Raw genomic sequence first — 14,174 nt, 5'->3', positions numbered from 1 at the left:
AAACAGATTCTCAAGGATCAATACATGTAACGCTGTAGAGCAGACAGCAAGATCCCCGTGTGTCAACTAGGTTTAAATAGCTTGCCTGGTGTGCGTGCCCGTGCATGATCACACACCTGCACACACAGGACGCCTTACTGGCAGGATCTTCCTGACACAAGCAGAGTGAAAAGTATGAGAACGGGGGTATTGGTCTGAAGACCTCTGTATACTCACCCAGGCAGATGGAACAGTAAGGCTGCTCCATGGCCGGTGATCCCTGTGGTGCTGGGTGTTGTTCAGCGTACCTGTTGTGATCTTCGGGGGAGAATGGCTCCTGTTTGCTGCGTCCTCCAGTCGAAGTTGTCCTCTCGTCCTGTGGGCGATTGGAGCCTCTTCACCCTCCTGACGTGATCTTCTTCCATGGGACCGGTGTCATGAAGGTCGTGGCATCCTAATGATGACTGATGTGTACCTGAAAAAAAGCTAAAAATGTTTAATATTAATAATAGTAATATATACAATAATAATATGATAATAGTAATATATTTAAATAAAAATGCTAATCGCAAGAGACACGATCTGAGAATGTGACTCGGTCAACTCCCAGTGCAGGAATGATTTGAAACAGCTACAGTCCGGTTTGAACTTGTTTGCAGCCCACTGTGACCTCACACACCTCATACCAACTGCCACTTTTCAGGCTTGGAAACTTTGATTGGGAATACCTCGGTCATGTGACACTGTAGCCAAATACATTTTATATCATTTTAGATATGATTAAACTGTACTTTGATTATTTTATTGGCTGGGTATGGAGCAGTGTACATAACCAACTAATGTGCACTGCTTGTTCCAAACAAACAGAAGTGAAGGGGAAAATGAGAGGTGTGGGAGCTCATGGAGGATGTTACAGTACAAGGAAGCAGAAAAAAACTTAAGAAATTATTTAATGAAAATTAGATAACAGGGTCATTACCTAGTGGATGTGTATGGATTATAGTGAAAAATAATATTGTTTAGTGTTCCAAAAAAAACAAAAAACGGCCTTCCTTCTCCCCTTATAGCCGGCCAATCACGCTCCCTTCTTGTAAGATGTTAAAGAAGTCACACTAAACTCTGGTTCAAAAAATATATATTTAATTTAAGTATGTGTTCTTCACCCAACAAAGTAGTTCTGGGCTTTGCAGTGTACATGACTGCAACTAACGTGCACTGCTCGTTCCAAACAGACGTGAGGGGAAAAAGGTGGGGTGTAGGAGGACCATTAACTAGTGGATGTGTGTGGATTTTTCGGGTAAAAAAAGAATATTGTTTAGTGTAAAAAAAAAAAAAAAAAATCCAGCCTCCTCCTTCCCTTATAGCTGGCCAATCTCAATACCCTCCTTTTTTGTAAGATATTATACTAAACTCTGGTTTAAAAAAAAAAAAATGTGTTTTGCTGTTTATATTTTGAGTTTGTTGCTACATTTTGTAGTCTGGTCTGGAGTGTTCACCTGAGAGGTAGTGGTTCCATCAGGATGAAGGGACTCTTTTTCTGTTGTAATGGTCTGGAGTGTTCACCTGATAGCTAGTGGCTCCATCAGGATGAAAGAACTCCTTTTCTGTTGTAATGGTCTGGAGTGTTCACCTGATAGCTAGTGGCTCCATCAGGATGATGGGACTCCTTTTCTTTGGTGTTCGTCTGGAGTGTTCACCTGAGAGGTAGTGGCTCCATCACGATGAAGGGACTCCTTTTCTGTGGTAATGGTCTGGAGTATATATATTTTTTTCTAGCCATTATCTACTATAAGCAGAAAATAGCAAATAAATATACATATTTGTATATATTATCCCATGTTGTTTTTTGAGGCATCTGAAAGAGAAAGGTGTTATACTATACATTCAGGAAAACCACTTGGAGCTCTCCATTTCCATCAAGCCCCAGGACAGCATGAATGTGCACAAGGTCTTCATATGGTGGAGTAAATGCCTGGCACAAGGGACAAGTAGAGTTTTGTTGAAGCCATCTGTGGATGCAAGCAGAGTGAAAAGTATGAGAACAAGGTAGTGTTCTGGAGTCCTCTGCATACTCACCCAGGCAGATGGAACAGTAAGGTTGCTTCATGGCCAGTAGTCCCTGTGGCGCTGTTGTTGTTCAGCGTCCCTGTTGCAGTCTTTGTGAGAATGGCTCCTGAGAGCTAGAAGCTCCATCAGGATGAAGGGACTCCTTTTCTGTTGTAATGGTCTGGAGTGTTCACCTGAGAGCTAGTGGCTCCATCAGGATGAAGGGACTCCTTTTCTTTGGTGTTCGTCTGGAGTGTTCACCTATGAAGTAGTGGCTCCATCAGGATGAAGGGACTCCTTTTCTGTGGAAATGGTCTGGAGTGTTCACCTGATAGCTAGAAGCTTCATCAGGATGAAAGGACTCCTTTTCTGTGGTAATAGTCTGGAGTATATATTTTTTTTCCTAGGCATTATCTACTATAAGCAGAAAATAGCAATATATATATATATATATATATATATATATATATATATATATATATATATATATATATATATATATATAGTATACATTACACCATGTTGTTTTTGAGGCATCTGAATGAGTAAGGTATTATACTATAAATTCAGGAAAACCACTTGGCGCTCTCCACTTCCATCAAGCCCCAGGACAGCATGAATGTACACAAAGTCTTCATATGGTGGAGTAAATGCCCGGTACAAAGGACAAGTAGGGTTTTGTTGAAGCCATCTGTGTATGCAAGCAAAGTGAAAAGTATGAGAACAGAGTAGTGTTCTGGAGTCCTCTGCATATTCACCCAGGCAGATGGAATAGTAAGGTTGCTCCATGGCCAGTAGTCCCTGTGGATCTGTTTTTGTTCAGCGCTCCTGAGAGCTAGAGGTTCCATCAGGATGAAGGGACTCCTTTTCTTTGGTGTTCGTCTGGAGTGTTCACCTGAGAGGTAGTGGCTCCATCACAATGAAGGGACTCCTTTTCTGTGGTAATGGTCTGGAGAGTTCACCTGAGAGCTAGGGGCTTCATCAGGATAAAAGGACTCCTTTTCTGTGGTAATAGTCTGGAGTATATATTTTTTTTCCTAGGCATTTTCTACTATAAGCAGAAAATAGCAAATAATATATGTATATTGGTATCCATTACCCCATGTTGTTTTTGAGCCATCTGAAAGAGAAATGTGTTATACTATACATTCAGGAAACCAACTTGGAGCTCTCCATTTCCATCAAGCCCCAGGACAACATGAATGTACACAAGGTCTTCATATGGTGGAGTAAATGCCCGGCACAAAGGACAAGTAGGGTTTTGTTGAAGCCATCTGTGGATGCAAGCAAAGTGAAAAGTATGAGAACAGGGTAGTGTTCTGGAGTCCTCTGCATACTCACCCAGGCAGATGGAACAGTAAGGCTGCTCCATGGCCGGTGGTCCCTGTGGCGCTGGGTTTTGTTCAGCATCCCTGTTGTGGTCTTCGGAAGAATGGCTGCTGTTTTCTGCGTCCTCCAGTCGAAGTTGTCCTCTTGTCCTCCTGATTGGAGCCTTTTCGCCCTCCTGATGTGATCTCCTTCCATGGGAGGTGTCATGAAGGTCGTGGCATTCTGTTGATGACTGATGTGTACCTGATAAAAAGCAAAAAATGTTTAATAATAGTAATATATACAATAATAGTATGATAATAGCAGTATATTTAAATAAAAAACACTAATATTCGCAGGAGACACAATCTGAGAATGTGACTCGGTCAGCTCCCAGTGTAGGAATGATTTGAAACAGCTGCAGTCCGGTTTGAACTTGTTTGCAGCCCACTGTGACCTCACACACCTCATACCACACTTTTCAGGCTTGGAAACTTTGATTGGGAATACCTCGGTCACGTGACACTGTAGCCAAATACATTTTATATCATTTTAGATTTTAGATATAATTAAACTCTACTTTGATTATTTTATTGGCTGGGTGTGGAGCAGTGTACGTAACTGCAACTAATGTGCACTGCTCGTTCCAAACAAACAGAAGTGAAGGGGAAAATGAGAGGTGTGGGAGCTCATGGAGGATGTTACAGTACAAGGAAGCAGAAAAAAAAACTTAAGAAATTATTTATTGAAAATTAGATAATGGGGTAATTACCTATTGGATGTGTATGGATTATACTGAAAAATAATAATAATGTTTAGTGTTCCAAAAAAAAAAACGGCCTTCCTTCTCTCCTTATAGCCGGCCAATCACGCTGTTTCCTTGTAAGATGTTAAAGAAGTGACACTAAACTCTGGTTCAAAAAATATATTTAATTTAAGTATGTGTTCCTAACCCAACAAAGTAGCTCTGGGCTTTGCAGTGTACATGACTGCACTCTTCTTCTATATGGATGGACACTGTGCAGTACCACCTCTCTTGTCCTGTATGCTGGGTGTCATTCTCAGTATCTGTTCTTATTCTTTATCTATGGATGCTGCACAGTACCACTTCTCTTGTCCTGTATGCTGGGTATACTTCTCAGTATCTGTTGCTATTTTGTATATATGGACTCTGCACAGTACCATTTCTCTTGTCCTGTATGCGGGGTATAATTCTCAGTATCTGTTCTTATTCTGTATATACAATAATATCCAAGTTATTTGACTGTTGTACGTTTACACAAATTGCCTTACTTTATTAGATTCATGGTACATTGTCATGCATCTTGGGCAATTTTTAGACAATTATGGGCAAATGTCTGCTAATTACCTTTTCTTTATCCCTGCTTCTGTTATTTGTCCTTTTGGTTTTTGGTCTGTTTACATGCTGAGATCACTGTATGCGCTTTGATGTATCTTTTGCCATTTTTTTAATTGTAATACATTGATTAAGGTCGGAGGTTTTTTTCCCCCCATTTGCCTAGGATGAGCAGGGCATGCCTTGGGGATGCCTTGTCTTTTGGGGCATCCACCCCCTAGCCGGTACATAAAGGGGGTGCCTGTGCTGTCCTCGGCACAGGGGACCCTTTAATAAAAGGTGCTGCCTTGGACGGGCCTCCCTCCGCCCATATGGGAGTGTCCTGTTTCATGTTTTGACACTGTGGTTGTACGTTAGTGTTTGTGGAGCGCATGGCACCGCCCCACTGTGATTGTAGTGTGGCGATGTGCTCTCCGGAAACAGTTGGTCCTATTAGCTGCATTTGCGCATGCGCTGTGACCTTTTGATCACCGCAAATGCATGATGGCGCCTCGCACGGGAGTATGGCGCCGTATTTAGACCCAGCCGCGGCTTGTACTCACAAGAGCTGTGACCGGGAGGACATCATATCAGTCTGGGGACCTCAAGTACCTATTCAAATGTTCTCCTGCCCCTCGTTTTTTGTCTTTGGTTTGTTCCTACTGGTTCAAACCCTGGGAAATCCAGTCCTGTATGACCTGTTTGAAAACAGTATCCGCTTCTGTTTGCTCTATAGAGGGACACCTACTGTGTAGGGAAACTTACAGAAGCCTTAAGAGTTCTTTATTCCTGCAAAAGACTAGGCTGTATTAACTGCCAAATGCAAGTAGGTATCCAGGTCTTTTTGTCCCCCTGCCTTTTGGTTTGGACTGCATATACATGCATGATCATAGGTCAATAAAGGGACATGGTCACAAGATATGTTATCTTCTGTAGATTTTCCATGTTCTTGATGTCATATACCTGCGGCTTCTTTGTTGGGGACCTCCATAGGGGTTGTACTGTCCCAGTGGCATTTGGCAATTTCTCATGCCTGACCTGTTCAAGCTATGGCAATTGATCCCATTAAGATCTTTCATTATGTGCATGATTGTACAATATGCTAAGTGGGTATGTAAACGCCTAATGAAGAGCATATATTATGGTCCGCCACTGCTTCCTATGTGATGTCCTTTTATAATGTTGTATGTCTTCTATTAATAGAAATACTATGTGAATACAGATCTCCTTGTCATTATCCCTGAAAAAAGGTGTAAAACCAGAAACGCGTCGGGTACATTGGAGACAACTAAGTATCTGCAAATGTATCACTCAAATTAGCATATTAATACGTATGTGTTTATGTGTCTTTGTATAGACATGATTTTATTATTCTACTCTCTTGTACTACTTTTTGTAATAAAACTTTTTTTTTAAACTCTTATTTGGTGTTCTTGTCGCCTTTAAAGTTCCACTCCCAAGGGGATATTCATTGTTTCCCTCAAATCACTTCTTCTAGCACAACAATGGGCCAATGGTTCAAGTAAGGTTGACCGCACTCCCAGGTATGAAGCAGTGATGATTACTTTATTGAAGATAAAAATCCATCAAGATACATCATGAGACCTCTATGCAGGCATGGCAAGATTAACTCGTTTCACGAATCAAGGTTCTCTTAGTCATAATCTTACTTGTATAGTTACATAGTAAGGTTGAATAAAGATATCAGTCCATCCAGTTCTACAATTGTCCCTATCACTGTACATTGTGTCTCATTAAGATGCCCATCTATTATATTATTATTTTTTTTTTTGTTTACAAACGATTTTTATTATGCAAAAGGTCAAGGTATAAAACAATTACAATGATGGTACAGGTATACATACAAATATCTTTAACAGTGAATGTTTTACAGGAAATAAAAAAGGGTTATGGTTATTCAGATTAAATATTGCACAGTGTCATAAATATGCCAGTTATCATGGAGGGAAGAAGGAAGGGCAATTACGTATGTGTTAAGGAGAGGAGGTGAGGAAAATTAAATAGAAATTTTTCTAAATCAGAGAGGTGGTGTCCCAGAGGGTCCACTTTTTTTGATAAAGAGGCATAGAGTCATATAACGTGTGGTGAATTTTTTCAGAAAGTCTGATGTTCGACATGCGGTTGAGAATTTGTGACCAAGGTACCGTAGTGGAGCGCCAATTGAAGGCTATAGCCCAATGAATGGAGCTGAGAAATGTGTGGATTAGCCTTGTGCTAGTCATTGGAATATCCTGTATAGGGGAGAAAAGAAGACATATTTGGGGTGTAAGAGAAAACTTCCTACCGGATATTTTTTCCATGATTATGCTAGCCTTATGCCAGGTGCTTTTTATATGGGGACAATCCCAAAAGATATGTAAAAGTGTACCCTGAGAGGGGCAACCCCTAAAGCAGAGTGGGGATAGTGAGGGATAGAATGAGTTAAGTTTAGCGGGGGTAAGATACCATCTATAGAGCAATTTGATGGATGATTCTCTGATCGAGGTTGTTTTGGAACATTTATGGAGATTTGTAAAAATAGTATCCCATTGATCAGGAGTAAATTAGGTATTTAGATCTGATTCCCATTGTAGCATGGGGTGTGACTTCTCAGGCATGTTGGTCTCATTTAAACTTTTATATATTCTGGAGATTAAACCACTATCACGGGGGAAAGAGATACAAATTTGCTCAAATTGTGTATAGGGGGGATGAAGTGTAAGTGAATGATATTTCTGATAGAATTGTCTTATATTTGTATAGTTCTCTAGTTCAGAAGGTGGAAAATCATATTTTATTTGTAGACTGGAGAAAGTGAGGAATGAATTGTTGTGGAAGAGCGATTTTAAATGTGTTAGGTTATGTGACTTCCAATTCGTTAGAGAGTTTTGATCTTGAGCTCTGTCTGGGAGGGGGAAACGAGGGTCACCTAGAAAGGAGGCCAAGGGGGGAATGTCAGAAGATAATTTGAATTTAGAGGCTTGTCTGTTCCATAGTTGAAGGGTGTGAGTGACAATGAAATTTAGGGGTTTAATTTTTTGTGGTGGGATAGTCTTGGACCAGAGAAGTCCTTGTAGATTGTAGGGTAGGACAGATTCTTCCTCGAACCGGAGCCAAGGGATTTGAAGTGAGGGGGCATACCATTGGGCTAATTGGGTAAATCTGGCCGATAGATAATAAAGCCAAAGATTAGGAATGCTGAGGCCTCCTTTTCCTTGGGGTCTAAACATAAGGGAATAGCTGAATCTGGATTTCTTGTTTAGCCATATGAATTTGTTGATCTCTCTCTGTAAGGAATCTAATGTTTTTTTATGTAGAATAATAGGAAGGGCTCTGAAAAAAAATAAAAGCTTGGGTAGTATCATCATTTTTACAGCCACTATTCTACCCGAGAATGAAATTTGGTATGATGACCAAAGTTTAAGTAAATTTTTAATACTATTAAATAAAGGAGGATAGTTTGCTTGGTAAAACGTTTTATAGGAAGAAGTAATTTGGATGCCTAGATATCTAAATGAATCCATATTCCAATTAAATGAGAATTTGTCCTTAAGTGAAGCTATTAAGGCTGGAGGAATATTGATTGGTAAAGCTGAGCATTTAGATAGATTTACACTCAGGCCTGTCACGTCGTGGAAGATGGCAAGGGTTTTAGTTAGGTTGGGTAGGGAGATAAGAGGGTCGGTTATAAACAGAAGCACGTCATCTGCGTAGAGACTTAGTTTGTATTCCTTGGATCCCTTGGAGTATCCTTTAATGTCTATGTTATTTCTAATCGCGCAGGCAAGGGGTTCTATCGCGAGGGCGAAAAGTAGAGGGGAGAGGGGGCAACCCTGTCTGGTACCTTTGGTTAGGGGGAAAAAGTCTGAGTTGTTGCCTGGGAGTTTGATACGTGTTTGTGGGTTGTGATAGAGAGCCTTAAAACCATGTAAGAATTCATTGTTGATGCCATATTTGGGGAGTAGAGTGTCAAGATATGACCAGGAAACGCTGTCAAACGCTTTATGTATGTCGAGACTGAGTAGTAGTGTGGATTTGGAATTTGTGTTGGAGTCTTGAATGATATTTGTGGTCAGTCGTATATTGTCTGTTATTTGTCTGTTAGGAATGAAACCCGTTTGATCAGGATCAACTAGTGGGGAGATAACAGCCGATAATCTGTCTGCCAAAATTCGGCCAAATATTTTTAGGTCATTATCAATAACTGATATTGGGCGGTAGTTTTGAGGGGTGGAGTGGTCTTTATTTGGTTTGGGAAGAAGAGACATGTTGGCTAATAGCATTTCAGATGGGAATTGGCCGCCTTGTAAAATACTATTATATAGTTTAGTAAGGTGTGGGGTAATGGTAGGGGCAAATTTTTTATAGTAGGACGAGGAATAGCCATCTGGGCCTGGGGCAGTGGATATCTTTAAAGTTCTAATAATTCTGCAAACTTCTATGTCTGTACAAGGGGCATTGAGAGATTCTATTTGGTCCTTAGAAAGAGTGGGCAATGTAATGTTGTTAAGCCAATCAAGGGAAGACTGTTTGGGGGCTGATTGTGATGTGGAAAGAAGATTTTTATAGAAGTCTAAGAACAGTTTCATGACTTCTTTGGGATGGGACACCATATGTCCAGATGGGTTCCTTAATTTGTATGTGTGGGGTGGTTTTGTAGATTGGTTAAGTTTTCTAGCGAACATGGTGGAATATGAATTACTGTTGAGTAAGAATCTGGCTTTAGACCACCTGAGGGCCTTTTCGGTGTCCGATGCTAATAATGTGTCTAAGGTAGTGCGTTTCTCTTGAATCTGTTTAAATAGGTCACTAGATGGGTTTTGGTTGTGTCTGTGATATAAATTATCTAGATCGTTTGTAAGGGATCTAATATCTGCAAGTTTGGATTTGTTTTTAATTGAGGCAATATTTATCAGATGGCCTCTCATTACCGCTTTATGTGCCATCCAGATATTTGTAGGAGACATATCAGGCGTTACGTTGTGTGCGAAGTATTGCTCTAGGTGAGATAGAATTTGTTGGTTGCTTGATGGATCTGTGAGCAAGGAATCGTTAATTCGCCATGAGTGTGTTGTGTTGGCTAGACCTATGCGTGAAGTGTTAAAGGAGATTATATGGTGATCCGACCAAGGACATGCATGTATATCTGCTTTAGAGGAATTGGCCAATAGGATTGGGGTGCAGAAGATATAATCAAGTCGTGCAAAGCTGTTATGTGGGTGCGAATAGAATGTGTAGGATTTGATACCTATGTTGTGGGCTCTCCAAGTATCTACTAATTGATGATTATATAGTGATCTGTTCAGCGATTTAGGGAAAGCTTTAGAGGAAGGGACAACTCTGCTTCTGTCCAGAACCGAGTGAGCTGCTAAATTGAAGTCCCCACCCACTATTAGATGTGCGGAATGATAATTATCCAAAGTCTCAAAAAATTTGTTAAAAAAGTTTGAGTGGGCCTCGTTAGGAGCATATACTGAGGCAATGGTAACCGAACGTCCTTTAATTAAGCCTTTCAAAATCAAATAACGACTTTCTGGGTCCTTGAAGACATTCTGAACCTCAAAAACCACCGAGTTCCTAATAAATATGGCAGCACCCCTAGATTTTGTGTTGTAAGTTGTACAATAAAATTGGCTGAAACTTTTGTCAATGAATTTAGGGTGTTTGTCTGTAGCGAAGTGAGTTTCTTGCATTAATATTATATCAGCTCCTAATCTTTTATAGTGACGAAAAGCTTTCTTTCTCTTGTGAGGTGAATTAATGCCCTGGGCATTGTGAGAAATCACCCTAAGCCCCATTGTATTGGTGTTAGAAAGCGATGATAATTATAAGGTAGTGTCAATGGATCACATGGCCCAGGGCAAAGCATTTGGCAAAGTTGTTATGGTGATAGTAAATTGGATAATAATGATAACGTCGATAAAGAAGAATTACCTGAGATAGAGAAAAATCTGGTGATCACTGTGTTACCATCTATATCTTCATATATACGATATATCGGAATATACCTCAAAATTTTGCATAAGTGTTTTTTTGTTGACCTTTCTATATCAAATAATATATTATACTTATATATGTGTAGACTGAAGATTTGGGTACCTGAACCGTAGAACCCTAGAAAAAATAAACTCCTAGATAATAACAGTGCTACATTGCGCAACAATGCACCATCATAACATCTTAAGTAAAATACAGAGAATTTGTTCAACCTTTTCAAAATTTTGTAAAAATAGAATATTTTAGTATAATTATGAGAAAAATTATTTATAGCTTGGGAGTCAGGGTGAGAAGCACTGCCTGACCGAAAATAAAATTGTAGTGGACAAAATTGTCCATTACTCACAAGTGGAGCATCCATCATTAAAACAATGGATAGCAGGGTCAGTCGTAGAAATGTATCCACTATTTGAACCATGCTTTTGGAGTCCATTGTGAGTAGGGGAACAAACTACCAGAGCAGATCAGCCTCAGCGAGGATTCTATAGACAAAAATATAAGAGCATGCCGTGACGTATGTTGAAAAAATTAGTGGAGAAAAACCTCATAGATGGAGAGAAAAAAAAAAAAAAAAAGGGGTTAAATGTATATGATTGCATAAGATTGCATGGTAGGAACTGTGAAATACCTACCCAATACCTTTTAAAGGGGTAGAACTACTTTATTAAACACAGTAAATCAAACCTCAAAATTTGTAAATTTTTAGAACTGTAAAAATTGTTCTATGAACCCTGCGAAGGAAAAGGAGACAGAGAAAAAAAAAAATAAAAAAAAATCCCTTTCTCCTTCTCCTCCCTCTCTCTCTCCTCCCCCCACAGAAGTGTGAATTTTCAGCCGTAGGTATGCGAAAAATTTTAACTTCAAGCATCCAGATTTCTGAGTGATGGACGCCATCTTCCTTGTCCACGACGCGTGGCTGGGGTGGCCCAGATCGGTGAGGTATGAGGGGTGGCAGGAGGTCTTGCCACCGCCCCTGGGTCTAAAAGACCCAACTTTACCAGGAGATCTTTACCTTCCGCGATGTTGAAAACTGTATAAGTTGTGCCATTGTGTGGCACTGTTAATTTAAATGGAAAGCCCCAGCGGTATCTGATGTGAGCTGATTGTAATACTGAAGTTATCTCTTTCATTTTGCGTCTCCTTTCCAGGGTAGCTTGTGAAATATCAGGAAATATTTGAATTTTTGTTCCATCCAATTCAATGTTATGCATATTCCTGGATGCTCTTAGTATGCTTTCTTTTGTGATAAAGTCTTTCATGCATAGTATAATGTCACGTGAAGGTTTGTCTGGGGGTGGCTTAGGACGCAAGGCCCTATGGATTCTGTCACACACAAATGAGGATGGAGGTAGATCCGGAAGGAGATTGTGGAAGAGTTTGGACACCGCTGGCATCAGTTCGGTGACCGATTCTGGAATACCACGAATCCTCAGGTTGTTCCTACGGTTTCGATTGTCCAAATCTTCCACTTGAGATTGTAAGTATGAGTGGTTTTCAGCTAACAGTTCAAAGTCCCTTCTAAGATCGTTGTGTGCAAGTGATAGCTCATCATGCTTGGTTTCAAGAACATCTGTTCGTCCTCCCAAGGTTGCTATTTCTTGTGTGAGTGTGTTTGTTGTTTTTTGGAGTTCACACTGTATTTTGTCAACAAGTTTTTCGTAGATCTTGGTTAAGCTGGAGTCCAAATCTGCTTTTGTGATCTGAGAGGGGAGATCACTGTTCTGTGTTGGAGAGGACTTGTGCGAAGGGCCACTGGCAGTTGTAGGGGACTGTACCAGCGACGAACTAGCACCTTTATGCGCCATTTTATTCTGCTCCTTATTGCGCAGAGGGTATGTGATTAAAGAGTGCTGTTGCGCACGGCGATTGTACGCCTTCTTGCCCGACGGCATGCACTAGTATGAACTGCAGGGATGTTTATAAAAAATATAATTATTTAAGGTAATTGATCCTTGCAGTGTGTGTTAAATCCTCGCTGAATAGATGAAATTCTCAATTACAAATGGTGAACTGCATCGCGTCTCGCAAGCGCCCCCACTTAGTTATGATTATGACTTTAGTTCATCTTATCACCCCTATCCAAGGGCAATAGCTTGTTCCAAATTTGTTGTGGGGCTACATGTTGCCCGAAGAGGTGTACTCTGAGCTTTGTGGGGGTAAAGATCAAACACCCAGGACTTTTGAAGAATCAGGCTATGAGATGGTGGGACCACACCCCTGTGAGCGGGACGATTTTGTAATAACCTGGGGTCTGGACCCGGTCCAGGAGGGACGAGGGAGCTACTGGTGGGCCCACGGTGCAGCAGGAAGGCAGTTCCTCACCTCTGTTCCCAGAGTGTAGTCCCATGCAGGGTATTTCTGGCGGTATCCAGTTCTCACAAAATCCCGCCTCTCGGTCCACGGAGCCGCCACGGGTATGTACGGAAGGTGCTGACGTCTGTTCTGCTGTGAGCGGTAGCCGAGTGTGGAGGATCTGCAGGTCCCAAGGCCCCGAGATGCCAGATGGAGCCAGCAGTGAGACTGGTAGGGCTAATGGACGGCTGGGACTCTCCAGGTAGGCAGGGGTCTGTTCAGGGGATGCCCAGGAACCTGGATGGAGGACCCAGTGAGGGATCCAGCAAGCACCGGGGCAGGATGGCAATGGATTCTGTCCAGGACAGCACAGCTCCCCCACAGTGCCTCTCAAGATGGCAGCCAGTCCCCAAGTAATGGAGCCGGCCGTAGGCCGGATAGAGGGGCGAGTGGATGGCCGGGATACTCCAGACAGACAGGGGATTGTTCAAGGGGTGCCCAGGGACCTGGATGGAGGACCCAGTGGGGGATCCAGCAAGCACCGGGGCAGGATGGCAATGGATTCTGTCCAGGACAGCACAGCTCCCTCACAGGGCTACTCAAGATGGCGGCCAGTCCCCAAATAATGGAGCCGGCCGTAGGCCGGATAGAGGGGCGAGTGGATGGCCGGGATTCTCCAGACAGACAGGGGATTGTTCAGGGGGTGCCCAGGGACCTGGATGGAGGGTTTGGTGGCGGAATCCGATAACCCTGGAGCAGGATGGCTGTGGATTCTGATCAGGGTAACAAAGCTCCCTCACGGCGCGTCTAAGGATGGCGGACCGACCCCCAGCAACACAGCGGTGCACAGTCTCTTTAAGGGGGTACCCAGTATGGGAAGGATAGGCGACTGCCCAGCTACTCACTGTGCCCAGAGGATGAGATAGGCCGAGTCCGCAGGCCGCAAGATGGCGTCCGGCCGGAGGGTACCGGAGCTGGTTTTAGGGATCTCCAGTCCACCATCCACCGCTGTACAGGTAGCCCCCGACCCCCGGAGTCACTGATGTGCTGGGGCAAGATGTTCCTTTGATCCACGGGATCCGGGATGGAAGAGCCGAGGCCTCCGGGGGATCCGTAGGCCTCAAGATGGCGACGGGCGTCAGCGGTGCGGGCCAAGCCGCAGGCCCGAATCTGATTTAAGTCGCCCAACTTCACTAAGAGCCACCTAGGGCAGTAG

This window comes from Aquarana catesbeiana, linkage group LG04 (genome assembly GCF_042186555.1).
Source record: "Aquarana catesbeiana isolate 2022-GZ linkage group LG04, ASM4218655v1, whole genome shotgun sequence".
In the NCBI taxonomy this organism is placed as follows: domain Eukaryota; kingdom Metazoa; phylum Chordata; class Amphibia; order Anura; family Ranidae; genus Aquarana; species Aquarana catesbeiana.
The sequence above is the reverse complement of the archived record's forward strand: the minus strand, read 5'-3'. Positions refer to the sequence as shown.